The 20,586-nt window shown below is 39.1% G+C and overlaps 1 long non-coding RNA gene across 1 annotated transcript; it reads left to right on the top strand.

Annotated features, from left to right (window-relative positions):
- Positions 1-742: 742 nt before the first annotated feature.
- On the top strand, positions 743-1,736 carry LOC107779856 (uncharacterized). Its single transcript, XR_001646703.2, has 2 exons — positions 743-1,022; positions 1,389-1,736. It is a non-coding gene; the product is annotated as an uncharacterized LOC107779856 (long non-coding RNA).
- Positions 1,737-20,586: the final 18,850 nt, after the last annotated feature.

The raw sequence follows: 20,586 nt of genomic DNA, 5'->3' as shown, positions 1-20,586 counted from the left end.
GGGTCAAATTTCGGGAATTAGCTTTTGAACGTTTCAATTTATTCGAGCCTCTGCCTCGCTTCTTTTGGCACACATTGAGGATTGTTGCATGAATCATTAGCCATGAATGAAAGTTTGGCTATTATTCATTTTGCAATTCTCACTGTTTGGTCTAGTTTCTTGCTCGCCGGAGTTCGAGTATGAGTCGTCACTGTCCTTGGAGTTTCTAAAGTTTGATTGGATTCAATTGGTATACTCCTTTTTCCTTTTTTCTATGAGTTCAATTATTGGTCATAAGCTCGAATCTCTTCTCCCTTTCTATAATTCTGTAGGTTAAATTAGAGTTTTGGGCATTTTGTTAATTAATAAGTGATTTAGCTTTAATTTGCATTTTTTTCTTTCAATGAGTTCCAAATCAAAAGCATGTTGTCTCGGTCCTCGTGTTTGGATGCCACTTTCTTTGATTCTGTTGGTTTGTTTGTTTAGCTCAGAATTGAGTTTTGTTAGTACACAACGGGCAGGCCCATTAAATAAAGGGTTTGGCCGAATGAAGGTCCAAAACTTTTGAGGCCTGTCCGGTGGCCCAAGTCCACATTTAAAAGAACTGGGGAGGCTAATATAGGGATTTTAACTTAGAAAATTTTAGATAACTACCTAGGAAGCTTCTAGAAAGCTGACAAAGATAAAAGAGGGGGAATATTCTGTGGGGCAGGGGGTAAGTGTTTTAAAATAAAAGTTTTAAGGGTGCATTTGAATGAAAAAATCTGATGTTGTTGCCCTAATCCTCTTTATAAAAGGCCCTCTTTCCAATCATTAGGAACACAGAAAAAAGGGTGAAAAAACACAAACGGCTGAAATCAGCTCTTTTCCAAAAAATTCTGAAGAAATTTTTTGAGTTCTGGCTATTTTTGGAGTCATTTGGTAGAGTTATTCTAAAGCTGAAACAAAATTTTGGTTTTTTGGATTCGCTGATATTCGATTTGAGCTGAGCTGCTGCAGACTTCTTTCTTCCTTTGATCTGGTTTTTCCATTTTCTTTTTTAGGTATTTTCTGAACTTTGTATGCTTGGTTTTGAGTTGTATTTTGAATAGAAGCTGATTTCCTTGGACTTTGAGTATGAATGAAGTTAGATTCTGCTTTTCTAGTAATTGTCTTTCGATTTTTCAGCTGATTCAAAGCTCCAAATCTACTTTGGTTTTGTGTTTGAGTAATGGTTAAAGTAATAAAACAATAGGAATGGCTTATTAGTGTTCAGTAGTTGGTTTAAAAACATGCCATCATGCAGTGATATTTTTTTGTTTCTTTCAAAAATATGTTTGTTTTTGTTCGTTGTTAGTATTGTTCTTTAGTTTCAAGCCATAGTAGGACATCATGGTTATAAGCAAGCTGGTCTGACTGTTGTTGATTAGATTGGCAAGCCATAAACCAAGGTTAGAATTTTAAAGGTTGTTAAAAGAAAAGGGCCTGGGAGTTGATGATTCAGTCGTGCTCCATTGGAATCAATTGAAGTCCATTTGGTACAAGTTCAAATCCAAAATTTGGCATCTTGAGTTGGTAATTGAATAGATGGCAGTGTTCTTCGCATCATCAGTTAGTTTTAATTTATTAGGGCATGTAAATTTAAAATTCCCCTTTGATTCAAGCTTCATTAAGCCATGGCAGTTTTGTATAATTTTAGTTCAAATTGGGATGTAATTCATGTATTATGGAAGTTTGGGTAATTTGAAGTTTCGGAACTATTTCCTTTTAAGCAAAAATTTATAATTTTCCATTGTTTAATTCTTATCATGCAATGTTATTGAATATTGATTTGTTCTGAACCATCAGCAACCATCTTGCTTCTAGTTTACGTCTGGGCTCAGTTGTGGGCCTAATGGGGAACGATAGCCCATTTCCTCTGTCTAAAAGAGAAGGGAACACTAAATCGTATATTGGGCCTGCTTTTGGCCCAGTTTTTGCCTTGAATATTTCATAGCTTGTTTACGTTGCTTATACGTTATTCAACGACTTGAGACCAAAGTTTAGATGAAAATCTCCTTAGGTTTAATTAAGTGTAGTCCGTTTAAAATGGTTAGAGGCGTGCCATCTTTCGTCAAAATTACTCATGGCCCTCTTTTTAATAATACCAAATTTAGGAGTAATTAATTCTTTAAATATCCGTAGTTTGCTTTAGGCATGTTTGTTAAACTATTATAACTACGGGTATGGTTCCCGTGGCGCGGTTGTGATAATTAGTTTAAAATAGGAGTACCTTTAATTTACCTTTAAAATATATATGACCCTCTTTCTTAAAATAATTTGAGGTGTGTCATGCCTTAAATTTATAACACATGGCCCTCACAAATTTAGATCAAGAGCTAATTCTTCTTAAAATAATTTGGGGTGTGCCATACATAAATAAAATCCTTTAAATTATGGCCCTCATATAAATACAAAATTAGTTTAGAAATACCTTGAACCTTCGTAGTTTGCTTTAGGCGCGTTAATTAAATAATTGTCATAGCTACGGGTACGGCTCCCGTGACATAGTCGTGGCGCTTAATTACTAAAATCCGGGGGCACATTGACGTGACCCGGCCACAATTTAATCTTTAAAATTTAGACATGTTGTATATCATGGGTACAACTCCCGTGACATGATTCGCAATATGTAGCAATAATTATTAAAAGCAGTTATAAAAGTTAGAATGCACAATAGGTTAAAACATGTAATAAATAGGATAATAGGCCAATTTTAATAGTTTAAGAGACCGTACTAGAACCACGGAACTCGGGAATGCCTAACACCTTATCCCGGATTAACATAATTCCTTATCTAGAATTTCTGGTTCGTAGACTTTAAAAATAAAAGTCGAATTTCCTCGATTTGGGATTTTAAAATAAACTGGTGACTTGGGACACCAAATAAACTATTCCAAGTGGAAACTCTGATTAAATAAATAATTCCATTTCGAATAATGCCACTTTAATTGAAAAACTCTTTATATCGCCCTCAGGTGGTGAAAAAGGAGGTGTGACAACTCTGGCGACTCTGCTGGGGATCATAACCCAGAACTTTCGTTTAGGGTTTAAGAATTCGAGCTTAGGATAACTGTTATATTTTGGCTATATTCATTATCTGATTTTTACATATTTGAGCCTAATGTGCTAAATGCCGCTTTTTACTATTTTGATATTATTTGAATTGTATATAAACTATTACGAAACCTTTCTCTTCTCATCTTCGAGGATGTGCACGCTAGCGTGACTCCTCTTTCTGTTAATGTCATACCTTGAAATAAGAAAGAGGCTCGGACAAGTTACAAAGCCAGATAGCCTTTTGTTTTCCGGTACGTAGCCCCCCTCGGCTCGAGTTGTCCGCTCGGGTACACAAGTCTAGAACAATATACCCAGGTTTTAAACTTAGAATAACTCAGTCTCATGCTGGATCCCTAGTAGGAACGTTTGCTTGCATCATGTGTATTTGACTTTGGGGACTCAACACAGGGGTTGGGTCCGTCTAGGACAGGTGGACCCCAGAATCAAAGACCATCTTGATGCAAATTTTATGTGCTACTTGTACAATTATTTGTTTCGGTTTGCATGTTGACAGGTTGCTAGAATAGGGAAGGAATTGGAAAAAATAAAATTGAGGTATGAGTGTCACGCCACAAAATCCGAGGAGCACGATCGCGCTCAACCGAGTAAACCCGACTGAGCAAGCCTGTTAGGTTTTATTCTACCCAAACTACTTCATGAATAAATAGGAGATGGACTCCATTAATCATACTTAGTAAGTATTTCATTAACAACTTCCATTTTATTTCCATTAGCAGCTTAAATCATAATTATCAAAATATTACAAATTTTATAAATCTTTGCTAAACATCAATATTTCTACTTTAATTCCAATACCCGACACTACCTACAACCTGTCTACGAAGCCTCTAAACACACCTTAAGAGTAATGTAATATGAAAATGCCGGTAACAAGGCTCCGGCTATACCTCAAATACAAAGTACATGATGAACAGATGAAACAAGACCCCGAAACGAAGTGAGGCTTACCAAGTCAGCTGAAAGGATGATACGGCAGTAGCTGCGACCAACACTGCCTGCTATAGAACACCTACATCCATTAAAGACGTAGCGCCCCCAGCAAAAGGGATGTTAGTGCCATCGAATAGCACTAGTATGTATAACTAAACACCATCTACTTAGAAAGAACTTTCATACAAGAATAAGAAATGACAAGTATAACTCAAAACTTTAAACGATCACCACATTATCAAATAAAAGAATCATACAACTTTCACATCATTTTCCCGTAGCTTTTATTTTGGGGAATTTCACACTATTCATCATTTGTTCACAATACCACCGCTATTTTGAGCGGAGTCCGATCTCGACCCGATCGGCTAGGTTGCCTCATTTGAGACATATGCTTCAATCACTATCTCATTTTCCTTCTTTTCCGGAATTCATTCACAATACCACCGCTATCTTGAGCGGAGTCCGATCTCGGCCCGATCGGCTAGGCCGCCTTTCCAAGGCATTTTTCCTTTCGTATTAATCACTTCGTTTCACATATATCATTTCATAGGTACTTGGGGCCACAACTTATCACATTATCCTTGGCACTACACCACATTTTTACATCGTTCCCATATTCAACATTAGCTTTGCCACTTAGGACAGTAGGTGCACACAAGAGCAGTTTAAATCATAAGCATAGATAAGACTTCACGTAGATGGCACAACAATGCAACTTCAATCTAAATTTAAGGTCTAAGCATTTCAATACATGATTCATATTCCATAATTCATGTTTCACATTGTTCCCATTTTCAACATTTACTTTGCCACTTAAGATCATAGGTGCATACGAAGGCAATTTAAATCATAAGCATAGAGAGGAATTCATCAAGTTTGGCATATTAGTCCCAAAGTAACCTTGACATGACACTTAGGTATTTAGCACATAGATCATGTTCTCCGCATATCCTCCATTTACAAAGAATAACACATTAAACACATGAAGAAGTACCTACCACATACATTTTCACAATAATAATCTACTTAACATAACAAGTATTGTATCAATCACGTTTCGAACTTACAACATTTACACGGGCACCATGGAAGCTCAATTTCCAAGAGACGGGGTTTTAGCCATACATACCTCAATGGAGCTTTCCTTAAATCTCTACACTACACCAATACCTCTAGCAATAACAATCTATAAGGTGATAGCGGAAATCGATTAATAATTAGGAAGATTATCCATGGTGTAACTCTCTTAGGAATTTCATCAAACACCTAGCATGTGAAGTAGACTACAAGGTTTAGAAATGGCAATTCCTTCCCCCCTCAACCAATTTTAACATGAACGACCTATATTAGTTCTTTAACATCACATACTACAACTTAGTCCCACATGCATGGCCTATTTCTGACCCCACAACATATTTGAACCTTTAATCTATTGCATGGAGTTTTGGAAGTAGGACTTACCCGGTTGGAGGACAATCTATGGTTATCTTCCTTGATTCTTGAAGACTTGAGCAAGATTTGGATTATTATGAAGTTAGGCCCCACCTTTATCTCTCTATATGCTCTCATCTCTCTCTAAAATCAGTAGAAAGTGACCCCAAAATGAACCCCAAAGCCTATATATTAAAATGAGGCCGGGTTACAAAAATAGGAAAAATAACCCTCCGAAACCGGGTCTGCGATCGCAGAATGGACCGCAAAACAAGAATGTGGACTGCAGAATGCACCAATAAATAGGTTCCCAAAACTGGGCAACACTGGCCCAATTTGCGACAGATCTGCTATCGCAAAGTCAAAAATGCGACAGATTTGCGATCGGAGATTCGACACAGGATCGCATTTTCCAGCCTTTGGTAATTTGATTATAACTTTGTGTAGGAATGTCTAAATGACAAACAGTTTGACTTTTTGGAAAGTAGACTCAAAGACCTTTCATTTGATAGGTTGTTCATCTAATAAAACTTTATACATATTTAGATATGCTTGTTTAAAGTGTGGTCTTATGCAAACTCAATTGGAATCTTAGCCTATTATGAAACTTTCCAATGTGACTTAGGCTTAGGCCTTTCCTTGGGCCCGAAATTACTTACCATAAGACTTGTACACTTATTCACCAAATCCAATTGATGCCCACCATGTTAATAGAACATAAAATATTATAATTAGCCTATGTGGCACCATGAAATCCTAGATTACTTAGCGAAAATTTGCTGGGTCCTTACATTCTCCCCCCTTAGGATCATTCGTCCTCGAATGAGGAGTAGAGCCTGACCCAAATACCTAACATAACATATCTCTTTTCTACCCTATCTCACGTCCCTAAATTTTGACTAACTCCCAAATTTTTCAGAAATTTCGGCAGTATCTTCTTTGTAACTAGGCCTATCCACCTGTCAGAGAATCACTCAAAACCATCCTAAAACTCATCCATAACTCGACAAAGCACCACAATGTATATATTAATAACATGAACCTCAGCATTACAAGCACTACATTATCATGATGATACGTGGACATGGACTGCACGTTTTTAAATCATAACACCTAGAAGGTACTTTTCAAATCAAAACCAACTGTTATACAATCAAGAGATAGAAAAATTTAAATTACAGTTAGAAGAAGTACAGGATAATCCACCAAACATAAGCATAAATGAAATAAATGACCAAAGTGATAACGACACAAATCTATGAGAAGACTATTCAGAAATAAGTGAAACGTACACAAAACTTATAAAAAAACAGAAGAGATAAAAATAAACCCAGAAATAAATACGGGAGATATGGCCGAGGATAAACCAAGCACATCAGGAGTAAAAAATCCAAGAAAACTAAACCCAACCTATTACAGAGTAAGTTATGATTCATATGATAGGAATAAAATATTATGGGATAAAAGGCTAAATAGGAAATGGACACCAAGACAGATAACTGAACAATGTAATTTTTTAGATCTAGATTGTGTAGCAGATATAAATAAAACAATCCAATTATGGATAGTGTACATTTCAAAACAACTAATAGATAATAAAATAGCAATAGCTGAAACACCAGGATATATAGAAAGAACACTCATAGGAACGGTAAAACTATGGTTACAAAATTTATCAAGTGAAAGCTTAGATACATTAAGAAGTAATAAAAAACTTGATGGTACAGCTGCAACAACAGTTACAGATATATTGAATAAATATGAAATAGCAATAAGAAATGAATTTAGTAGTATGACAACAGAAGTAGAAGAACAAAATAAAGAAAAGACTACAAATAGAAATTTAATGACAAAATTAACAATATGTAATATGTGTTATATAGACGAATATACTTGTGCATTTAGAGACTATTATTATAAAGGAACATATAGTCCGGATGAAAGTAAAGAGATAAGAAAATTATATTTTACAAAATTACCAGAACCCTTTAGCTCGAAAATAATAAAAAAATGGAATGAAGCAGAATTAGCAGATACTCTAGGAGCTCGAATAAAATTTCTACAAAACTGGTTTATTCGGAATTTCATCTCTGATGACACTTTTTTAGTTAGTGATAGGAATGGAGACAGTTATTCCATCTATTTTGATATTGAAAATCATATTTTTGAGATTGACAACGATCATTCTTTAAGAGAAAAAGATATAAATTAAAATATAAATATAAAAAACCAAGAGGAAGATATTATGTAAAAAAATACAAACATAAAAAACCATATAGAAAAAAGAAAAGACTAACGGAATGTACTTGTTACAATTGTGGAAAGCTAGGACACTTAGCTAAAGATTGCAGATTACCAAAAAATCCAAAGAAAAAACAAATTACCGAAATAATGATAGACAATGACAAATATACACAAATAGAATATGTAGATTATGAATTAGGCAGTGAAGACAACATATATGAGATATCAGAAAACGAGTTCTGAGAAAATGAGTTCTCTGAAAATGAAAAGAAAATAAACAATAACATAGAAGAATCAGACGAAGAAAATTATGACTGAAAAAGATATACAAATTATACAACAAGAAGAACACCAAGATGAACAATCTTCAGAACAGAAAATAATATTTGACGCCACTATATTTGAACAAATAAAAGGAAAAGAATTAGATCTAAGTATAGACAAAATATTAGAAGTACCAACAATAAAGAATTGGTTTAAAAGACAGAAAGAAGAATACTATGTAGTAAGCCAAAGAGAACATATAATAGACTGTAAATACATTAAAGGTAAAGCAAGAATACCAATTTTAAATAAAAAACTATTAAATAAAGAAATACAAGATATAAAAGCAAAAAATCCGATAAAATACGTACATTTAGGAGGAACAGAAATACTAATAAAAGCATGTTTTAGAGAAGGAATAGATACCCCTATAGAAATATATTTGGCTGATGATAGAATTGTACAACCTATAGAAAAGAGTATAATAAGTGTAGTAAGAGGTAACTTAATATACCAAAAATTTAAATTCATAATAAGTGTCAACTATTCAGTAGCAATAGATGATAAAAATATAGATAAATCCTTAGTACTATATTGGAAAATGTCTGGAATAGAACTAGCACGAGGAAGTAAGATATTCACAGCAAGATGTAAAAATCTATATGTCTTAACAACAAAACACAAGATAACAGCTAAAAATAAAATAAATAAAATAAAAATAGAAAATCCATTCGAAAGAATGAACTACCCATATTAGTTCTTTAACATCACATACTACAACTTAGTCCCACATGCATGGCCTATTTTTGACCCCCACAACATATTTGTACCTTTAACCTATTGCATGAAGTTTTGGAAGTAGGACTTACCCGGATTGAGGACAATCTATGGTTATCTTCCTTGATTCTTGAATACTTGAGCAAGATTTGGATGATTATGAAGTTAGGCCCCTCCTTTATCTCTCTATATTCTCTCATCTCTCTCTAAAATCAGTAGAAAGTGACCCCAAAATGAACCCCAAAGCCTATATATTAAAATGGGGTCGGGTTATAAAAATAGGAAAAATAACCCTCTGAAACCGGGTCTGCGATCGCAGAGTGGACCGAAAAACAAGAATGTGGGCCGCAGAATACACCAAAAAATAGGTCCCCAAAACTAGGCAACAGTGGCCCAATTTACGACAGATCTACGATCACAAAGTCAAAAATGCGACAGATTTGCGATCGCAGATTCGACATAGGATCGCATTTTTCCAGCCTTTGGTAATTTGATCATAACTTTGTGTAGGAATGTCCAAATGATGAATAGTTTGAAGTGTTGGAAACTAGACTCAAGGTCCTTTCATTTGATAGGTTGTTCATCAAATAAAACATTATACATATTTAGATATGCTTGTTCAAATTGTGGTCTTGTGCAAACTCAGTTGGAATCTTAGCCTATTATGAAATTTTCCAATGTGACTTAGGCTTAGGACTTTCCTTGGGCCCCAAATTACTTACCATAAGACTTGTACACTTATTCACCAAATCCAATTGATGTCCACCATGTTATAAAATATTATAATTAGCCTATGTGGCACCCCAAAATCCTAGATTACTTAGCGAAATTTTCCAGGGTCTTACAATGAGAGAATTTGTTACCTGCCTTTGAAAAAACCTGGTGTCCAAAATATGCCAAAACTCTACCGAAATTTTGAAAAAAAAAGAAAGAAAAAGAATTTGGTTTCAAAAGTTTCATGTCTTTTCTCTATTTTATTATGTCAAAACTGACCGAACTACGCAAGTTTGATTCTTACTGGATGTGGGATACGTAGGCAACCCTCACCGGGTCCAACTCTATTTTTGCAAAAATAACCCAAAATATGAAATATTGTTATTCTATCTTAAATAAAATTAGGTAATGTCGTTCTTGTCCAAGTAGCCCAAAATATCCCCAAAAGGACGCCAGAGTGTTGTTTTGCATGAACAGCCACCTACCGCCCTTTTTCCAAATTTTTGGCTACCTAGCAAGCACAACCCTAAAATTTTCCTTTTCAAAGTGCTGAAGGGCCGTATTTGCAAAAGTAGCCGTGTTATTGAAATGTTTGCAAAATGGACCTCTTTTGTAAAACTCGCTTTGTTTTAAACCAATCACCTTAATTTAAATGTGCAGAATGAGCACGAGTCAAAACTTGCCAATGACGGTCATGACCAAGATTCCTTTGGAACTGTATATGTGGTGGGAAGATCTGGGTGAATCAGGACAAGATGTGGTCAACCTTTACTTGGAGAGTCTCACCGGGTTATTGAAGATCAAGCCTAGAGGAGACATAATAAAGGTACTAGTTACGTTTTGGGATCCAGCCCACAACGTGTTTCATTTCTTGGATTTTGAACTCACACCCACTTTGGAAGAGATAGCTGGTTATATTAGAAGCACTAAAGCTCTGAGACGCAAGTATTTGGTCGCTCCAACAGCTATCACTACACACAAGTTTCTAGATCTACTAAAGATAAGCAGGGGGGTCCAATACCCAGATCTGGCAGCTGGTTTTTCCACTCCATAGTTCATTTACCAGTGATACGGACACATAGGGGGTTTCAACAACCCAGAAAGCAGAATTTGCAGTAAAGGGAATCAACTAAAATGGGAAGAACACATGTGTTTCGCTTTCATGGTGGTATTTTTTGGGTCTTCCAGTATTTCCCAGGAAAGATGGGAACATCGATGTACGGATAGCTGGGGTCGTCAACACTTTTCTTACTCAGGCCAAAAGCACCCTCACACCCATGATAGTGTCAAAAATCTTCCGAGCTCTCACAGCCTGTAAAGCCGGAGGAGACTTTTTTGAAGGGTGCAACTTGCTGCTACAAATGTGGATGATTGAGAATCTATGTCATCGTCCTCAGTACATGAACTATGGGTCGACAGGAAAAAGCTGCATGGGGGAGTTTTATACAAGGGTCGACGGGTTTAACATGCCAGAAGGGGTTGCAGAATGGATATCTTGCCTCAGCTCCGTCACTACAGATCAAAAAGAATGGACGTTGGGTTGGCTTCCTGTTGATGAAATCATATACATGCCATCTATCAGCCCTCACTTCCTCCTGATGGGTCTCAGAATTATCTAGCCTTATGCCCCATATCGGATTTTGAGACGACTAGGAAGATGTCAAATAGTGCCCAAGGATGAAGACCTTAGCCTTTATGTGGTCGAGATCCATTCTGATGGCCAATTTCAAGAAACAGTGGTTCGCCAGATTTGGAGTGAGTGCCAATATCTGACAGCAAATACCCGAGTGCGTGATCTATCCAAAGGTGAAGTTTCACCCGGTTACCTCGCCTGGTACAAAAGAAAAGTTGAGTTTGGGAGGTTAGCTAAAAGAACCAACCTCCAAGAGTTTGTCGAAGCATCACAAGAATAGTAGGAGTTGTTGACAAAAGAAAATGAATATCAGGCCACCATAAGCAGGTTAGAAGGACAGATCAGAGACCTCAAGTTCGATAGTGATGTGCAAGCTGCTGCAAATGAGTGTGAGAAGAAAAAATTAGCCCAAGAAAATGAAATACTCTGGGCCCAGATCCAAAGGATGAAGATAGCTGCCGAGAATCCGGAAAGAAGCCGAGCAGATGAAAAACTCATTAATGAACTTAGGAATAAAATATGTGTGTACGGAAATGATCTAGAAATATCCAAAGGCAGTTTGGCAAGAGCTAGAGCATAGTTGGCAAAGAACGCCGAGGGGCGGGCAGAGTTTGTTCAACAACTAAAAAGGAAATACGATGGAGAAGTCACAAACTTGAAGAAAAAGCTAACCACCCTCGAGAATGAGATGGCCAAATCAAGCCAAGAGTTTCAAAGCCTAGAGAGAACGTTGCTAAGCTTTGATGGCACAGCTAGAGGGAGACCTACAACATTTGCAAGAATAGAATCATACTGCCACTCAGGTCTTGGAGGCTAGATCTCAGTAGATTGGGCGGTTGTTGCAAGAAAAGGGCATCATCAAGGAAAGGGTTAGAAGAACCGCCGATTACATCATGATGAAATACAACGAGTGCAAGGACATGACCAGGTCCATGTTCTTCGCCACAGTGATGAACTGTGTCTGCCAGATAATGGAGGATCTCTCTCGCCTCTAGGATGACATGGCGCATATGCCCGCGGCAAGACCAGATGGTGTTCTTAGGATAGGAGTGGAGGCATTGATGTACTCTTGATTGTGTTTTCTTTTTCGAGTCTGTATTTTCATTCCCTAAATTCAGTTTCGAGTCTGTTAAGTTTTTAATTCTCAAGTATGTAGGGTCGAGTCTTTGTAATAGAGAAAATTAGAAATCTTGTTTTAATGAAAAGTTTGAAAAATCAAAAAAATATTTTATTTATGTTGCATTTATTCCTTGAATTACGTGATGATCTGATTCACGCGGCGTCGTGATACGTAGGCCCTCATCGGATCCAGTCATATTTGTAAATAACTCAAATAAAATAAAGAACCAAATAAAAACCAAAAGAAAAGCGAGAAAAACAAAAAAAGAGAGAAAACAAGAAAAGAAAAGAGAGGAAAACAGGAATAAGAGAAGAAACATTAAAGAGCTAAGGTGGAAAGAAAGGAAAATTGGGGAGATAAACAAAGCCGGGATGAAACACGCAACCGTTGCAAAACATATAGAAAACACACTTAACTGTATAGGTGCATCAATCCCCAACGTGCGATTATCTGTGTTAATTGTCTCACACTAACTAGTTTGTTGTGTTTGCTATCGAATAGGTTATATATTAAGGTGATTGGTTTTGTGGTAATCTGGCTTCACATCCTTACTTTACAAGATCAAAAGGAAATGTTGAAATGTCGTCGGAAAGTCATATGCCAATAGTTCCTATACCTGAGGATAGCCCGCTATCTATTATCCTAATCTCCGAGTCAGCAGCTGCTGAGGAGAATAGGGCACAGCACCTCTGCTTGCTTAAAATGTGGGATGCCTGGTCCATTGGTAGGGAGCCGCCAAGCTCCATATCTGGCTTCCCCGAGTTACTTCCCAGGGCAAGTGGAAATTCCAACATCCTAATAAGTTACCCGAATACCCCACTGGGATACCCTACCATCTCAGCTCACTTTGCCGGAACGCCTTTTGAGGTCCGCCCCCAGGTGGTTTTGAGAGTGGCCTCCAACATATTCACCGCACCGCCAACTTCGGCTACGGCGCAACCCACTTTGCCCAGGCTTAGCTTTGATCCATCATCATTAACCTTCCAAGTACTATCTTTTCCACCAGAACCTACCCAGTTCACCACCAATTCTTAACCTCAACAACCCCGGTACGAGTTTACCGCGGGATAGGAGAAAACTACCAAGAACCCCGAGCAGGAGAAAATCACTCGAAAGATGAGGAGCGTGGAATAGAGCCTTAAGAATATACAAGGTTTGTGCGGACAAAAGAGCGTATCTTATGCTGATCTATATAGGTTCCCACATGTGCATTTGCCTTTGGGTTTCAAGACCCCAAAGTTTGAAAAGTATGACGGGCATGGGAATCCCATAGCCCACCTCAAGAGGTACTGCAATCAACTGAGAGGAGCAGGTGGAAAAGAAGAGCTTCTCATGGCTTATTTTGGAGAGAGTCTAGTGGGCATTGCTTCCGAGTGGTACATGGATTAGGACATGTCTCGGTGGCACATTTGGGATGATCTGGCCCGAGATTTTGTCAGTCAGTTTTAGTATAACATAGACATAGCTCCTGACAGGAATTCTCTATCGAATCTCAAGAAAAAGTCATCAGAAAGTTTCCGAGAATATGCTGTCAAATGGCGCGAACAAGCGGCCAGGGTCAAGCCTCTGATGGATGAAATGGAAATGGTTAGTGTTTTCCTACAAGCCCAAGAGGTTGACAACTTTCAGAATATAATGTCTGCAATAGGCAACAGTTTGCTGAGGCCATCAAGATTGGTGAGATGGTCGAGAATGGTCTTAAAACAGGGCACATATTGAGCTAATCTGCCATAAGAGCTACATCCTAAGAAATTCAAGGTGGGTTTGGAGGTGTAGCAAACAGAAAGAAGAAAGAAAAGGTGGCAATGGCAGCATCAAGTTTGAGAAACCCCCGTCCACCCAGAGGTTACTTCCCTCCAAGCACCCCACAATATTATTATCCCCATAAGGATGTGGCCTATGTTATGTCTCATCAGCCGTACGCAGTAATGACTGCCCAGTCATACGCTCGGCCACAACAGTATTTTAACCAAAATAGAGCTCCACCTCCTAGAAATAACCCTCCCCGCCAAGCTCAGTATAATCCCCGACCTCCACAAAATAATTTCCCCTACAATGCCCGTGCTCGGGAGCCACCCAGGAGAACAAAATTCACTCTTATTGGTGAGTCATATTCTAGCCTTTTCCCTAAATTGGTCCAAATGGGTTTGCTACAACCCGTACCCCCGAATAGGCAAAATCTAGAGTCACTTTCTTATCGACTTGGAACCCGATGTGCCTACCATTTTGGGGTGGAAGGACATGACACTAAAGACTATTGGACTCTAAAAAGGGCTGTTGAAAACCTCTTAGAGCAAAAACGGATAGTGCTGAAGGATGAAGAAATTCCTAATGTGACCAACAACCCATTACGGGCTCACAACAACGGGTCCGTTATTGGGATGATTTGCGAAGATAAAGAGTTCGATCCTGCCTTGAAAGCCATCATTGCAATCCCTGACGTCGAGAAAAAGCCAAAGGCTGATGCAAAGCAAGAAAAGGGGGAGAAGAAGAGTAAACCCACCCATCAAAATACAGAAAAGACAGTGGAAATCAAAATTGAGGCAGTACCCCCAAAAGATGCCATTGTTTATATTCCCCGGGGTCACAGGAAAGAACAAATGACATTGAGCCCTCCAAGAAGGTTCGAACTAAATAAGAGATCAAAGATGTACGTGCCTAAAGGGACCTATGTAGTATGGGGGCTAGTAATTTCACCAAGGCTGAATGAGCCCATGGTTATTGGCCGCGCACCGCAGAGGCCCATGACAGAACCTACTGCTGTCCTGCGGAATTCTAATAAAGTGGTAGTAACTTACAAGGGAAAAGAGGTCCTAGGAGAAGCAAATGAAACTAACCCAGCTAAGAAATACCTTAATGTGGGAGAAGTGAACAATGGCAAGCAGAAACACTTCCCGATCAAAAATCCAGTTAGTTCCAAAGAAGCAGAAGAGTTCTTCCGAAAAATAAAAACTGCGGACTATGAAGTAATAGACCAACTTCGGAAGTCTCCTTCACAAGTTTCACTCCTGTCTCTACTGGTGAGCTCAACTGTGAATCAGAAAATGTTGATAAAAACCCTCAATGAAGCTTATGTTCCAATTGAAACCACTGTTGAACAACTGGAGAGGATGATAGAAAGATTCTTCGTAGTCAATCAAAATTCCTTTAGCAAGAATGATTTGCCCTTGGAAGGGGCCACCCACAACAAAGCCCTCCATCTGATAGTTAAATGAGGGGTACTATGTGAATAGAGTCATGCTGGATGGAGGATCCAGAGTTGATATCTGCCCTCTCTCAACTTTGCAAAAAAAGGAGTTTGGGGCTGAGAGAATCAGGCCTAACAATGTCTATGTGCGTTCCTTTGATGGCGTCAAGAGAGATACCATAGGTGAGATCGATTTGATTTTGACTATTGGTCCTGTGGATTTCGAGGTGACCTTTCAGGTCCTAGACATGGACACTTCTTATAATTTTCTTTTGGAAAGAGCTTGGATTCATGCGGCAGGGGTTGTACCTTCCACTCTCCACCAGATGGTGAAATTTGAATATGAAGATCAGGAGATTGTAGTCTATGGAGATGACTCTCTTTTCTATCACTTTGCCTACCAGCGAGATCAGGTGGTGGTTGCAGATCAATATGAGGAGGGAAGCCCTTGTCATCAGCCTTTTTTGTCAAAAGCATCCATCTTGGTCGCTACTGAAATGATCAAGCATGGTTATAAGCCTGGGAAGGGACTCGGGGCATCATTGCAAGGCATCACAGAACCTATCACTTTGCCTACCAGCGAGAAGTTTTCCGGTGTGGGTTTTCATGCCACAAAAGCTGATGTGACATGGGCAGATGAACGAAAGAGTAATGGTTGGGTTTTACCTCAGCCGGTTCCACATCTCTACAAAACATTTGTTAGGCCCAGGTACAATGAAGAAGAAGAAGAAGATGAGGCCTTCACGACTGAGGAAATTGAGGACATATGTGGGGCTTTGAGGCAAATGTTGTATGAAACCCACATGGTTCAGTCGGGAGAATCCCGGTAGTCCAGTCTTGCCACCTTTTCTACATCACGAGTTATTTCAGGGGTGTTACTCGGATGTTTCTTTTAGTTTCCTGTCTTTAAATTCCAATGTAAACCTTGTTATCTTCAAACTTCAATGAAATGAAATCAATATTTCATCGTTCATCTCTCTTTATTCTTTCTGATATTTGTTACTTTTTCTTATTTGTTCTTTCAGTTCTAATAATGTGGATTTAAATAACATGACATGCTTGCGGACTTCATGCCCAGATCCAAACACAATGTCTTATTGTGAAATAATGAACCAAGAACCGGAATACGATGAAGAAGAGGCTTTTAGGGAAATAAACTGAGAATTGGAACAATTTGGGAATAAACCTAAACCGAACTTAAATGAAATTGAGTCGATTAATTTGGGTAGTTCTGAAGAAGTCCAAGAAACCATGATAAGCATTCACCCAGATGAAAGAACCAGGGACGCATTGATCCAATTTTTGTTTGAATTCAAAGATGTGTTTGCTTGGTCCTACGATGACATGCCAGGATTAAGTGTCGATTTGGTGGTCCACAAGTTGCCGACTTACCCTGATTATCCCCCTATCCAGCAAAAGCAAAGAAACTTCAAAACTGATATCAGTGACAAAATCAAGGAAGAAGTTATAAAACAGTTAAAGGCGGGGGTGATCTGAGTGGTCCGATACACCACCTGGTTAGCTAATGTGGTTCTCGTGCCAAAGAAAGATGGGAATACTCGAGTGTGTGTTGACTACCGAGATCTAAACAAAGCAAGTCCCAATGACAACTTCCTTATGCCAAACATCTACATCCTTGTTGACAACTGTGCCAAACACGAGATACAATCTTTCGTGGATTGTTATGTAGGATATCATCAGGTGTTGATGGATGAAGAGGATGCGGAAAAGACAGCCTTCACCACACCGTAGGGCACTTATTGCTACAGGGTCATGCCTTTTGGTTTGAAGAATGTCGGGGCAACTTATATGAGGGCCATGACTTCCATCTTTCACGACATGATGCACCAAGAAATCGAGGTGAATGTGGACGATGCGATCATCAAATCGAGAACACAGGACGACCATGTTCGGGACCTGAGAAAGTTCTTTGAGCGGCTACGTAAGTATGATTTGAAGCTAAATCCGGCTAAATGTGTATTTGGGGTTCTGTCGGGCAAACGCTTGGGATTTATAGTCAGTCAGAGGGGCATCGAGCTAGACCCAACAAAGATAAAGTCTATTCGGTATTTGCCCCCTCCGAGAACCAAGAAAGATGTTATGAGCCTGCTAGGAAGGCTGAATTACATCAGCCGGTTCATTGCTCAGTTGACTTCCACGTGTGAGCCAATATTCAAGCTGTTGAAGAAATATGCAGCGATTAAATGGACCGATGAGCGTTAGGGAGCCTTCGATAAAATCAAATAATATTTGTCAATTTTGACAGTCTAGGTCCCGACCGAATCGGCAAGGCCTCTATTTTTGTACTTGACAGTCTTGGAGAATTCTTTCGGCTGTGTCCTCGGGCAACATGATGTGACCGGGAAGAAAGAGCAGTCTATCTACTATTTGAACAAAAAGTTCACAAGTTATGAAGCCAAATACACTGTTGGAAAGGACTTGCTGCGCTCTAACTTGGATCGCTCAGAAGCTTAGGCAATACTTGTTGTCCAACACCACTTATCTCATCACCAAGCTGGACCCTGTGAAGTACATATTCCAAAAGTCGATGCCCACAGGGTGGTTAGCAAAATGGCAAATCCTGCTCACTGAATTTGACATAGTCCATGTCACCCACGCGGCAATGAAAGCCTAGGCTTTAGCAGATCACCTAGCTGAAAACCCTGTCGATGAGGAATATCAACCCTTGAGTACTTACTTCCCGGATGAGGAGGTGAATTCAGTTGAGGTAACATTAGAAGATGCAAATGCTTGGAAAATATTCTTCGATGGAGCTGTGAATGCAAAAAGGTGTCGGGATTGGGGCAATTTTGATATCACCCACTAGTCAACATTATCCAGCCATAGTCAGGCTTCGATTTTTCTGCACAAACAACACCGCCGAGTATGAAGCCTGCATTATGGGTATGAATATGGCAATCGACCAAGATCTTGAAGAACTATTGATCATAGGGGATTCGGACTTGATTATCCGACAAGCTCAGGGTAAATGGGAAACTCGGGATGTCAAGCTTATTCCATATAGGCATCATGTGGAAGATCTTAGCAAGCGGTTAGAGTCAGTCGAGTTTAGGTACATTTCTCTTTTTCACAATGAATTGGTTGATGCACTTGCTACTTTGGCCTCAATGTTGCCGTATCCAGGCAATCTCCACATTGACCCGTTAGAAATCCAAATCTGAGAAAGTCATAGTTACTACAATACGGTTGAGGTAGAATTGGATGTTCAGCCATGGTATCATGATATCAAGAGATTTCTGAAAACTAAAGAATATCCCGATGAAGCCATTGGAGACCAAAGGAGAACCATTAGATTGCTTGCAAGCGGTTTCTTCTTGAGCGGTGAGGTCTTGTACAAAAGGACTCTGGATCTCAGCCTGTTAAGATGTGTTGACACTGAAGAGGTCGGAAGAATCATGTATGAAGTGCACAGAGGAGTGTGTGGACCCCACATTAATGGCTATGTTTTGGCAAAGAAAATCCTCTGAGAGGGCTATTACTGGATAACTATGGAAAAATATTGCTTCAGTTTTGTCTGAAAATGTCATCAGTGTTAGGTGCACTGTGATCTGATTCATGCGCCACCTATAGAAATGCATCCTATGTCAGCAACATGGTCATTTGTTGCTTGAGGCATGGATTTTAATGGGCCAATCGAGCCAAAGGCTTCAAACGGGCATAGATTCATATTGGTGGCCATCGACTACTTCACAAAGTGGGTTGAAGCCATTACTCTCAAAGCTGTCACTAAGAAAGCAGTGGTAGACTTCGTGCACTCCAATATCATCTGCCGTTTTGGTATTCCTGCAACTATCATTACGGATAACGCTGCAAACTTGAATAGTCATTTGATGAGGGAGATATGCTAACAATTCAAGATAACACATCGGAACTCTACCCCTTACCGGCCAAAAGCTAATGGTGTCGTTGAAGCAGCAAATAAGAACATCAAGAAGATTCTGAAATAGATGATCCAAAGTTCCACGCAATGGCATGAAAAGTTGTTTCCATTGTTGGGATACCGCACAACTGTGCGCACATCAGTCGGAGCAACCCCATATCTATTGGTTTACGGCATTGAAGCCGTGATACCCGCAGAGGTTGAAATTCCATCCCTTCGAATAATTGTTGAATCTGAAATTGAGGACAATGAGTGGGTCAAAACTCGTCTGGAACAGTTAATCCTGATCGATGAAAAGTGAATGGCCGCAGTCTGCCACGGGCAGTTGTATCAACAAAGAATGGCCCGTGCCTACAACAAGAAGGTGCGGCCTAGGAACTTTGAAGTGGGGAAACTCGTTTTGAGGCGTATTCTCCCTCACCATCGGGAAGCAAAAGGAAAGTTCGCTACTAACTGGAAGGGCCCATACATTATCAAAAAATTATTGCCAAAAGGGGCGTTATACCTGGGAGACATCGAAGGAAATGACCCTGAAATAGCTGTAAATGCAGATGCAGTCAAAAGGTATTATATCTAGTCTTTCTGCAGCAACAACATTATCCGATTGGGATGACGAAGGATTTCATTCTTGCTACCCCAAACCTTCCAATCCTTTGCTAACCCTTTGAGCCGGTTACCTTTCTTTCATTACACTCTTTGGAACTTGAAAACGTTTGTAAAAAAAACAAAATCAATCAAAACAAAAGAATAAGAAAAAAAATAACAATACAAAATGTTTCCCTGAACTACGTTCGACTTGATTCCGAAAGGATACTAGGAATCCTCTCTCTGGGGTTCAGTCACACCAAAACAATAATCCAATTCCCCCCAAAAGTGAAACTGGGGCAGATGTTATAATGGTTCGGCGATGATCTCGCCTAAATGGTTCCAAAGTTGTAATTCGATCCAATTCTTTTTACCCAAACCTTATTCAAGTCCTTCCGATCAATCGGTAAAAGATGTTCAAAATGGAGAATGCAGTTGTTTGGATCCGATGCAATCAAGATGAGAGAAATAAAATGAGAGAATCTTATTGGAGAAAACCCACGGGCACCGTAAGGCGATGTTGAGTAGAGAAATTGAAATGAGAGAGCCTTGTTAGTGAAAACTCATAAAAGAGCACTATAAGGCGACGATGAGAAGAGAAATGAGAGAGGTCAATTGGAGAACACCCGCAAAGGGTGCCAATGATCAAAAAGAGGGAATTCCTTAAGATCATCGGCACAAACAAGAGTCCTGGCAAGGTTCCTCGGTTTTGAGAAATG

This window comes from Nicotiana tabacum, chromosome 8 (genome assembly GCF_000715075.1).
Source record: "Nicotiana tabacum cultivar K326 chromosome 8, ASM71507v2, whole genome shotgun sequence".
In the NCBI taxonomy this organism is placed as follows: Eukaryota; Viridiplantae; Streptophyta; class Magnoliopsida; order Solanales; family Solanaceae; genus Nicotiana; species Nicotiana tabacum.
Note: the sequence above shows the minus strand (reverse complement) of the source record. Positions and strands in the feature narration are given on the sequence as shown.